Source organism: Coregonus lavaretus (genome assembly GCF_964263955.1).
Source record: "Coregonus lavaretus genome assembly, chromosome: 25".
Lineage (NCBI taxonomy): Eukaryota > Metazoa > Chordata > Actinopteri > Salmoniformes > Salmonidae > Coregonus > Coregonus lavaretus.
In genome coordinates this window covers 27,957,102-27,969,146 of record NC_140012.1, presented here as the reverse complement: position 1 = coordinate 27,969,146, position 12,045 = coordinate 27,957,102, and the positions used below count along the sequence as shown (strand labels likewise).

At 41.3% G+C, this 12,045-nt stretch overlaps 1 protein-coding gene across 1 annotated transcript in view; it reads right to left on the bottom strand.

Moving 5' to 3' along the window:
* LOC311100357 (cdc42 effector protein 4-like) overlaps positions 1-9,152 on the bottom strand; it is a 29,542-nt gene extending 20,390 nt beyond the window's left edge. The window contains exon 1 of the mRNA XM_084141255.1: positions 9,053-9,152. The gene's annotated coding sequence lies outside the window, so the exon portion shown is untranslated. The remainder of the gene's footprint in view (positions 1-9,052) is intronic.
* Between the last annotated feature and the right edge of the window lie 2,893 nt (positions 9,153-12,045).

Here is a 12,045-nt window from a genome sequence, read left to right as displayed (position 1 = left end):
GTTAGTTTTTCTTTAAGAAGCCCTCCTGTTCTCCACTCATTACCTGTATTAACTGCACATGTTTGAACTCGTTACCTGTATAAAAGACACCTGTCCACACACTCAATCAAACAGACTCCAACCTCTCCACAATGGCCAAGACCAGAGAGCTGTGTAAGGACATCAGGGATAAAATTGTAGACCTGCACAAGGTTGGGATGGGCTACAGGACAATAGGCAAGCAGCTTGGTGAGAAGGCAACAACTGTTGGCGCAATTATTAGAAAATGGAAGAAGTTCAAGATGACGGTCAATCACCCTCGGTCTGGGGCTCCATGCAAGATCTCACCTCGTGGGGCATCAATGATCATGAGGAAGGTGAGGGATCAGCCCAGAACTACACGGCAGGACCTGGTCAATGACCTGAAGAGAGCTGGCATCACAGTCTCAAAGAAAAGCATTAGTAACACACTACGCCGTCATGGATTAAAATCCTGCAGCGCACGCAAGGTCCCCCTGCTCAAGCCAGCGCATGTCCAGGCCCGTCTGAAGTTTGCCAATGACCATCTGGATGATCCAGAGGAGGAATGGGAGAAGGTCATGTGGTCTGATGAGACAAAAATAGAGCTTTTTGGTCTAAACTCCACTCGCCGTGTTTGGAGGAAGAAGGATGAGTACAACCCCAAGAACACCATCCCAACCGTGAAGCATGGAGGTGGAAACATCATTCTTTGGGGATGCTTTTTTACAAAGGGGACAGGACAACTGCACCGTATTGAGGGGAGGATGGATGGGGCCATGTATCGCGAGATCTTGGCCAACAACGTCCTTCCCTCAGTAAGAGCATTGAAGATGGGTCGTGGCTGGGTCTTCCAGCACGACAACGACCCGAAACACACAGCCAGGGCAACTAAGGAGTGGCTCCGTAAGAAGCATCTCAAGGTCCTGGAGTGGCCTAGCCAGTCTTCCGATCTGAACCCAATAGAAAATCTTTGGAGGGAGCTGAAAGTCCGTATTGCCCAGCGACAGCCCCGAAACCTGAAGGATCTGGAGAAGGTCTGTATGGAGGAGTGGGCCAAAATCCCTGCTGCAGTGTGTGCAAACCTGGTCAAGACCTACAGGAAACGTATGATCTCTGTAATTGCAAACAAAAGGTTTCTGTACCAAATATTAAGTTCTGCTTTTCTGATGTATCAAATACTTATGTCATGCAATAAAATGCAAATGAATTACTTAAAAATCATACAATGTGATTTTCTAGATTTTGTTTTAGATTCCGTCTCTCACAGTTGAAGTGTACCTATGATAAAAATTACAGACCTCTACATGCTTTGTAAGTAGGAAAACCTGCAAAATCGGTAGTGTATCAAATACTTGTTCTCCCCACTGTACATATATATTATAATAATAATAGCCATTTAGCAGACGCTTTTATCCAAAGCGACTTACAGTCATGTTTGTATACATCTTTACGTACGGGTGGTCCCAGGGATCGAACCCACTACCATGGCCTTACAAGTGCCATGCTCTACCAATTGAGCTACAGAGGACCACATATACACTACCGTTCAAAAGTTTGGGGTCACTTAGAAATGTCCTTGTTTTCCATGAAAACATACATGAAATGAGTTTGAATAGGAAATATAGCAAAATGCATAGGAAATGTAGTCATTGACAAGGTTAGAAATAATGATTTTTAATTGAAATAATAATTGTTTCCTTCAAACTTTGCTTTCGTCAAAGAATCCTCAATTTGCAGCAATTACTGCCTTGCAGACCTTTGGTATTCTAGTTATCAATTTGTTGAGGTAATCTGAAGAGATTTCACCCCATGCTTCCTGAAGCACCTCGCACAAGTTGGATTGGCTTGATGGGCACTTCTTACGTACCATACGGTCAAGCTGCTCCCACAACAGCTCAATAGTGTTGAGATCCGGTGACTGTGCTGGCCACTCCATTATAGACAGAATACCAGCTGACTGTTTCTTCCCTAAATAGTTATTGCATAGTTTGGAGCTGTGCTTTGGGTCATTGTCCTGTTGTAGGAGGAAATTGGCTAAAATCAAGCGCCGTCGACAGGGTATGGCATGGCGTTGCAAAATGGAGTGATAGCCTTCCTTCTTCAAGATCCCTTTTACCCTGTAAAAATCTCTCACTTTACCACCAGCAAAGCACCCCCAGACCATCACATTGCCTCCACCATGCTTGACAGATGGCATCAAGCACTCCTCCAGCATCTTTTCATTTGGTCTGCGTCTCACAAATGTTCTTCTTTGTGATCCGAACACCTCAAACTTCGATTCATCTGTCCATAACACTTTTTTTTCCAATCTTCCTCTGTCCAGTGTCTGTGTTCTTTTGCCCATCTTAATCTTTTCTTTTTATTGGCCATTCTGAGATATGGCTTTTTCTTTGCAACTCTGCCTAGAAGGTCAGCATCCCGGAGTCGCCTCTTCACTGTTGACGTTGAGACTGGTGTTTTGCGGGTACTATTTAATGAAGCTGCCAGTTGAGGACCTGTGAGGCGTCTGTTTCTCAAACTAGACACTCTAATGTATTTGTACTCTTGCTCAGTTGTGCACCGGGGGCCCCCACTCCTCTTTCTATTCTGGTTAGAGCCAGTTTGCGCTGTTCTGTGAAGGTAGTAGTACACAGCGTTGTACGAGATCTTCAGTTTCTTGGCAATTTCTCGCATGGAATAGCCTTCATTACTCAGAACAAGAATAGACTGACGAGTTTCAGAAGATAGTTATTTGTTTCTGGCCATTTTGAGCCTGTAATCGAACCCACAATTGCTGATGCTGAAGATACTCAACTAGTCTCAAGAAGGCCAGTTTTATTGCTTCTTTAAATCAGCACAACAGTTTTCAGCTGTGCTTACATAATTGCAAAAGGGTTTTCTAATGATCAATTAGCCTTTTAAAATGATAAACTTGGATTAGCAAACACAACATGCCATTGGACTGATGGTTGCTGATAATGGGCCTCTGTACGCCTATGTAGATATGCCATTAAAAAAAAATTATATATATATCAGCCATTTCCAGCTACAATGCCCATTTACAACATTAACAATGTCTACACTGTATTTCTGATCAATTTGATATTATTTTAAATGGACAAAAAAATTGCTTTTATAAAAAAAAAAAAAAAAAAGACATTTCTAAGTGACCCCAAACTTTTGAACAGTAGTGTGTGTGTATGTATGTGTGTGAAATTTTAATTTATTTAGAATGGACCACTATCATGCAACAGTCTCCAAAAAGGAGCAGGAAAAATCTTCCAAATTCGACAGGCATCGCATTAACCAGCCTGATAATAGCTAATTTCCAATTCTTTTAATTTATCTAAACTCTGAATAGAATAGGAATGAGTTATAGGCCTAATCAGGCTGGTTATAGGCAGACTATCACATTCAACCTATACCGTAGCCCATCTATCCTATTTAAAAAGAAGCATATCATTTGGTTATATTTCAACATATTTATTAGTGAAACCAAAGGGCTGTAACATATATAAATTAAATCAAATAGCCTAGTACACAGACCAAAACCTTTCAAATGTTCAAATCAAAAGGCTATTGCACAAAAAATGTGGCCAGTTGAACAGTAAAGCACTGATCATTGGGAACGAGATCAGAATGACTGCTAAGGCTTGATCCATAAATTAAATAGATAGCCTAGCTTACAAAACAATCGATGTTCAAATAAAAAGGCCTGATTAACATGGCATCAATAACGCAGCTACATCCCGAGTCTCCGGTTGGTTGCATTCAGAAATAAAAATATGGTTTACTATTTTGTTTAAAAGCGCTGACGAAGGCCAAACAAGAAACACTTTCAATGACAAAACAGAAATCCCCACCCCCTCCATAAAAATACTTATGTTTTGAAAGATGTAACCTACGATGCAATACTCAATCATTTTATTAAGGAGAACAAAAACGACTTAGCCTACATTTGAACACCACCGCAGAAGTTTCGCTATTCGGCATCTTCCCAATTAAGCCTAGTTTTGTTGTTTGTCTACTTGAAGAGAACTAAGGCCTATCACCCCCAGCCCACCTCTTCCAATGCATTGTGGAAAAGTGTGCATCGGATTCTACAAGATGAAGAGCCAAAATGAGTATAACATCCTGGCATTTAAACTATACTCGATTTTCAAAAAATACCCACTATTTTTTGTTGATTTCGGTAGCGCATCCACATATCTAAATTGATCAGCTGTTGTAAAATCCGAAAAGAGTATGACATCCGGGCATTTAAAGTAGTTTATTTTCTAAAACTTTCCTTTTTCACATAATCAAAATGGCCTATTTAGGACGTAAGTATGGTTATTCGGACACAGAAACTATTTTTGTTGACGAAATTACCACTGATTGCAACCCACTGCACTAGAGTTACAGATCCACAGGAGAACCCTGTAGGTAGCTCAGAGGAGGGTCATAGGATTACAGCCTAGTGACGACAAGAGCTGGAATGTGGTCGCCTTTCAGAGTGTTAGCTAGCTAGCTACAATATCAGTTGACAGCGTCCTGGGGCCTCATTTATAACCGTTAAATCCACGCCATACATACGCATGTTTCCCGTTATACATCCGACCTGTTGTAAAACTGTGCATGAGTGAATGAGCATTAAAACTCTACCTGGAAAATACCTCAATTCACCTTTTACAGTGACAATAACGCCCTTTATTTGTTGTATAATTTGGAACCATTGGCATTAGGCCACGGCATGCAAAACAAGGATTGTTGTTCAATATTTAGTTTATCAATAGATTATTTGGTTTAGATGTCCTGCTTTTGTATAGGCTCTAAGATTAAATAGGCAACAATGTCGCTCTCCTCTCACAGCAATACTGTGACCTACCCATACTGTCAAATATTTTACATAAGCAACCGGTCTATTTACTGTGTTGGCAGAATGTTTTAATCTTTAGCAGTAATTTATGCTGTATCTGGAAAAGGACTGTCAGTTTCTGAAGGAGAAAACAATGGTAAATTGTCATGGACCTGTCAGCAGAACGTTTGAATTCAACAATGTTTTGCATTAACTTTTTCCCCAACCGAAATATGATGGGCTGCCCACAAATTCTGAAACATTGTAGGTCAGGCTACAAAAAAAAAAAATATATTACACTGGGAAAATATTTGTATGTCTAATTATAAGATTCATATGTGTAATTGTTTTAGATTTTAAAAATGTCAACAGATTCTGTCTTCTCGCTAAACAGCAAATTGTTGCATTCTTATTAATACGTTTTCCTGTTGTTTTCTTTATATAATAATAATAATAATAATAATAATAATAATAATAAGCCATTTAGCAGACGCTTTTATCCAAAGCGACTTACAGTCATGCGTGCATACATTTGTGTATGGGTGGTCCCGGGGATCGAACCCACTACCTTGGCGTTACAAGCGCCGTGCTCTACCAGCTGAGCTACAGAGGATCACATACATACATTAATGCTTTTCATCATATCCCCCATTTGCACAAGATACTTACTTGCCAGCTTGCAATACAATATTTCAACCACTAGCAGATTCTCATGTCAAGTTACATTTGTATAAATGCCAACTTGTGTGAAAACTGGCGCATGGTTTATAAATTAGGCCCCTGGACATTTCAGAAAAATGTCACACTCATTAAAGTTCCAGCAGGTGAAGATAGCTAAGGCCCATAAAAAATATAAAGTTCAACACTTAAGTTCAAACAGGTCAAGTTCAAACCCCCAAAAAGTAGAAAGACGTCCATTTTCAAGTTAAATGGCTTCTTACTTCCATGTCGAAAAAGGGTTCGGAGAAGGTTATATGCCCTCGACAAGACGTCTCGAAGTTCAAAGGCATCTGCTTCCCTTTCAGGAGAAAGGTAGTTCCTGTAATTGTGCCAGACACAATATCCCTTGTCTGGGACTCCAGTACTGTCCAAGATCAACAGGAGGGAATCTAACCAAGATGAGTAACCTGCTATCAACCACAAGAATGTATGCACACACTAGCAAGGCCTATAGCAGGGGTATTCTTATCTTACCCTTGGACAGGGATCATCCCCTAGATTCAGCTGCACGCCGGAACATAATTACAAATAATTTGTAGATGGCAAATTGACCGCAAGAAGCCCAAACAGATATGTTTGACTAAAACATAAATCAGTAGTACACACAAGTAGGCTACACAAACGAGTGCACACGGAAAGCCATCACTCAAATTGGTCTTCTGGGCCATGAGTATCGGTCTACAGCCCTAAGAATCACTTTGAGGACATGCAGCTTCCACTGAACTCATTGACTCATGGTCAAATCACTGGGGAATTTGTTTGGCAACTCAAGAAAATGTATACAATCTGACGGTGAAAAATACACCTGAAGTCAGCGGTTTTATGAGAAGCAGCCCATTGTCAATTTAATTTAATTTTTTATTTTATTTAACCTTTATTTAACTAGGCAAGTCAGTTAAGAACAAATTCTTATTTATAATGACGGCCTACACCGGCCAAACCCGGACGACGCTGGGCCAATTGTGCGCTGCCCTATGGGACTCCCAATCACGGCCGGTTGTGATACAGCCTGGTATCGAACCAGGGGGTCTGTAGTGACGCCTCAAGCACTGAGATGCAGTGCCTTAGACCACTGCGCCACTCGGGAGCCGCGTCTGAATCCTCCCTCCCTCCTCACTCTCTCCTTCTCTAGTGCTGCAGACTGTAGGGAGAGTATGACCTCAGAGAAGTGCAGAGCAGAACTGGGCAGGTAGCCAGCTGAGCCCCTTTACTGTGCAGCAGCCAGCAGGAGCCTCAGCCTTCACAACACACAGACCAGCAGGCAGCAGGTCCCATGCAGCTAGAAAGCAGCTAGAGACTCCAGGAGAGATGCCAGACACTAATAGACACACAATAGATTGGGATGGAATGATCGCTGGCAGCACTGGGAGACCCAGAGTGGCTTTTGAGACAATAAAGAGTTGAGGAGGGGTCTGGAGTGGGTGCCAACTGTCAACACAACACACCGTATTGTAAGAGGAGAGTAGGGGGAGGAAGAGCGCGATAGAAGGTTAGGGTTGGTTAGTAGAGAGCGATATATAGTGAAATGGGGAGAGGAGTGTGAACATCAATGCAGTATCTCTTCCTAAAGCTCAGCTGGAAAGCCTGTGAGGACAGGACAGGCACACATCTCCTGTCTGTCCATGAGCTAGAACACACACACACTGCACCACTTTCAGTTTCCCCATTCTTCCGCATCTCCTCTCCAGGTGTCATGGGGTAAGGTTGTGTCTGCTAAATGCCAAACACTGACCTTAGAATCCAGTACGGCTGAGTAGGAAGGGGTTACCAAGAGACCCAGACACCATCAATCACACAGCTTCAAATAAAGCAGAGTTAGAGTACCAACATCAGAGGGCAAAGGTCAGAGGCCTAACAGTTGCTACTAGAAGGGAGGCATGTATGCATACTTACTGAAAATACATGGTCAATTGGGGGCTATGTTATGGCTGATACTGTTTACAGCAGATCATAGCCCTAAATACTTACAGTACATGATGACTCAAATGCAACGCAATACCACTTCCTGTAATTATCCATCAGGGCTAATCAAAATCACTCAGCTGATGTGATACCCATCCACTGATGAACAAGAGGGGTGCCATGTTAGCAAACAGCCTCAGGGCACATACAATAAAACAGACAATTTGGCTTTTGAAGAGGAGAGAGCGAGACACTCAGGGAAAACATTTAATAATAAACAAAAGCATAAACTCAGAATAACTCCTGGCTAGTTTGTTTAGCTTTAGTACATTTCTAATCATGTTAAAACGACATTGGATGATGATGCTCATCGTTTTCCCATGTAGAGTAATTATTATGTAACCAGTCATACTATTTATCAGTGATGCACTATATACCCCATCTTCCATTTTCAGATTAAGCCATGGTATAGCCAAGTCCTACAGGACATTCTATCTACAATATTAGTGAACTAGTTATTTGGAGCATTTATGTTACTATTTTTTTTTCTCTCCAAATAAACCACTTCATAATCTCAAATAAACAAACATTGCATTTAAGCCTCTTTATATCCTCTTATGCTCAATTAAAGTTAATCAATAAAAGGAGGAATCAAAAAGCAGAGCCAAGTCCCTCACATTACTTTTATCTTCCTCACAGATCTGTCCAGCCAAGACTTCAAAACAGCCTGTAAACAACATGCCTGTGTGTGAACGGCCGGGCGCGGGATGGCATAGCTCGCAACAATAGCTGAACAATGTTGCAGTTAGGCCTACTAGTCACATATTTTCCGCTTCAATTAATGCAGCCAGCACACGCTACTGTACAATAGAAGTAACAAAGCTGTGCCTACGCAATACATACATTAATCCCATAGGTCATTGATTTAAAGTGGCAGGCAACAACTTTCAGACAAGCAGATCACCCAAGGTGAGGTTCAATTGTTGTAATGATGGGGGTCTTGTCAAAACTAACCCAGATGATAAGATATTTTGAACACAATCTGTGGTGGGTAGAGTTACAGACACCGATAAACAAAAAGGGGAATTCTAGCCTGTATGGTTGGTTGATAGCTTTTAACGCACAATGGACTGCGCTCTACCATAAGGAACCAGCCAGCCAAACTGAACCAGTTGCAAGGCGCTGGGATTGCCCCCGGGCATATTTGACATTCAAATGAGATGTAGATCCTACTTTTTCCTTTTACCAACTTTGTCCCCCGATTCAATAGTAAAAGCTATTTGAAAGTAAAATGAAAGATGTGTTATGATCCTCAATAATAATAATAAATGAAATATTAAAACTGTAATAAAGAAACATAAAATTAGTCTTCAAGCTGTTCAGCAGTTCAAACCATACAAACAGACCCAAAATGATCATGTTACTTTCATTTCCAGACAGGGAGGTTAATAAAATTCAAATTTGATAAGAGAAAGTTGAAATTCACAATTGAGCTCTGAACAGAGCAGGGTTACATGTAGTACGGGGACACAACCGCTGTTAAAGGACAAAGGATCTCGTCCTTTCAGAGAATCAAATATCGTTAAAAATAGTTTTTAAATCTGACTACTTCACCTCCGAAGTGTTATGAATTTCCCACGAGCCCAGCAATAAGGTAAGTTATCGGTCCGCTGTCCGCATGTACGTCCGTCAAGTTTGTAGTGCGGTGGCGCACAAAACAATCCTTTCCACTCCGTTCTCTGAGCACCACCTCTCCCACCTCCTGTCGCGGTTTATTAAAGGGCCAGTAACAATTTATAGGCTGAGTCACAAACGAATAGCTGTGTAAACATTTTTTAAAATTAATTAATCAAGTTGGCTTCTTTTGCTTTTGGGAAGTATCACATTCAGTTTCTACAAGTCATCATCATCATCATCATGATCATGATCATATGAAACTAAAATTCTAATAGTTCACCTTTTTCAGTTTATGTGACAAAACAAGCAGTCATTGTGTAGAGAATCATTGTACCATCTAAACCACTGTGAAATAGTAACTTAGAGAAAGCAGGCGACAACAACATTTTTTATATATTTTTTTATTTCGGCAATAATGTATTTTTGTCATCATCAGATTCAGATCAGGTCACCTCAATGTCATGCCCAGAGCCAGTAAAGCATTAGAGCGCCTTCAAGTGATTTTGTTTTTCTCATCATAGTATCATAAAGAATATATTTCATCACACAGAATACATACTCAATATATTACAATAAATCCTGTTAGATACTATAGGTTTCACACACGGTATGCGTGGCATTTGGAATGCACACTGTCATTCTGAAGGTCCCACAGTCATATTTACCACTGTGTCTAGTAGCTGGTTGAAATGGCTTTTCCAGTGGCACAGTATGAGAACATGATAACAAAAAGATATTCGGAGAGAATATTGATCATCTCTGGAGGCTTGATTTCATCAAAGCTATTTCTGTTGTATTGTTCCATAACCTTCTGTCAAATCAATCAGCATCATTTGTTTAAATCAATCGTACGTGAATTATACAAAAAAATATACATTTTGTGGACATAAGAGGAAAACACTAAAGCAAAAACAAAATGTGGCACTGTTGGTTTAATCAATTTTTATATAAAAATTAATTACTCTTTCATGTTGGACACAGCAAAATGTCTATCATCTTAATAAGCCACACCCATAGTGATGGAATGTTTTTAGCTGTTCTCTATCAATTTTTTTTATAGAAATCGTTCGAGCCCTGGATGCTGATTGGCTGAAAGCCATGGTATATGAGACAATATACCATGGGTATGTTGCAAATCTACTTGTTTACTGTTCTAATTACGTTGGTAACCAGTTTATAATAGCAATAAGGCACCTCGGGGGTTAGTGGTATATAGCCAATATACCATGGCTATGGGCTGTATCCAGGCACTCCGCGTTGTGTCGTGCTTAAGAACAGCCCTTAGCCGTGGTATATTAACCATATACCACACCCCCTTGTGCCTTATTGCTTAAATATCCCACCGCTCGTGATTGGTCCACCGCCCAGCCGATAATATCATCAGGGGTCATTAGATACCATAATAGGCCAATTAGGGGTCCAGTATTTTATGGGCGGCTCTTGAAGTCGTGTTCCGTCAGAACTTCAATGGGACGGTGCCTCAACACAATGCTTTGATAGTGGTACCACTACCCCTCTACCCAGGGGGCCCAGGGATTTATGATTACTTCCTTGTGCCCCCTTGTGTGTTATTTTACATTTTACATTTTAGTCATTTAGCAGACGCTCTTATCCAGAGCGACTTACAGTTTTAGTGAGTGCATACATTTTTCATACTGTTATCTAATCAAACATGGGCTGTGTGTGTCTGTGTGTGTGTGTGTGTGTGTGTGTGTGTGTGTGTGTGTGTGTGTGTGTGTGTGTGTGTGTGTGTGTGTGTGTGTGTGTGTGTGTGTGTGTGTGTGTGTGTGTGTGCGTGCGTGCGTGCGTGCGTGCGTGCGTAGGGGGTACAGGGACTTTAATGACCCAGAGGGAGGGGACCTCTAATTTCTTAAGGAGAACACATATCACCCAGATTGTTTCACATGTGGTAAATTACTCCAAAAGGGGCCGGAAAAGCAATAACCTGGCTAATTAATTTATAATGGGCAGATTTAGCCAAAAGAGGAAACACTTGTGGACTGCGGTTTTATAGGACACATGCAACTACAGCATGTGGTGAAAAATACATACAATTCAGAGAAAAGCAGCAAAATAGTAAATATATTTCAATTTGTATGATTTGTAAAAGTAACTTTTTCCCTTTTATGGGGAGTCTCTTAGTTCCCACAGTAGTTTTGTCAGAAGCCACAGCCTACAACCTGGTCCATGTGTCCCAACTCCCCCAGCCAGGCATCAGGAGAAGGAGAGCCCTATTCAATCATGGAGGATCGCTTCATGAAAAGGCACCAAGCCACAGATGGAAAAGAGTGGAGCAGTCCCAAACTGGTTACCCATGATTAGACAGGCCCAGATTTTCAGCTTTCAAAGGCCTTTGAACTTTGCTTCTGTCAGTATCTTTTAATGTCCTTTCCAGGCTTTATGTCTGTCTCTGAGGCTTCGAGAGGCTCCGTGAAGCTTTTCAGTACCTCTGAGGAGTCCCCTAACCCCAGTTAATGGGTGTAGCCTCCTGCCTCGATCCCCCATCTCTCCCTTCAAGAGAGATGTTTTCAACACAAGGATTAAGCAAGGGTGTCGGCCAGCCCATTCCAATCCTGCTCTATCTTTTCTATCCTCTATCCTAACCAATCATATCCCTGCTCTGACATTTTAGTAGGTTAGTGCTGGATCAGGTTGACTGGGATCCCATTAGCTTCAACACCATCTGACACACATTCTCTACAAGCAACGTTATGGCAGAGTTGGAGTCTGTCTGTGTCTACGACTAGGACCAGGGATGGGGTTTGGACAGTCTGCTTAAAATAGTGATGAGCTGATGAATGATTTACTGTCATTTATGTTTTTCAACTCCCTCCTCTTATTGAGATCATTGAGTTATGTAACTTCCCCTCATTACTCTCTCTCTCTCTCTAATTTCACTGTAGCCTCTGTGTTACTCTGTTTGGCTTGGC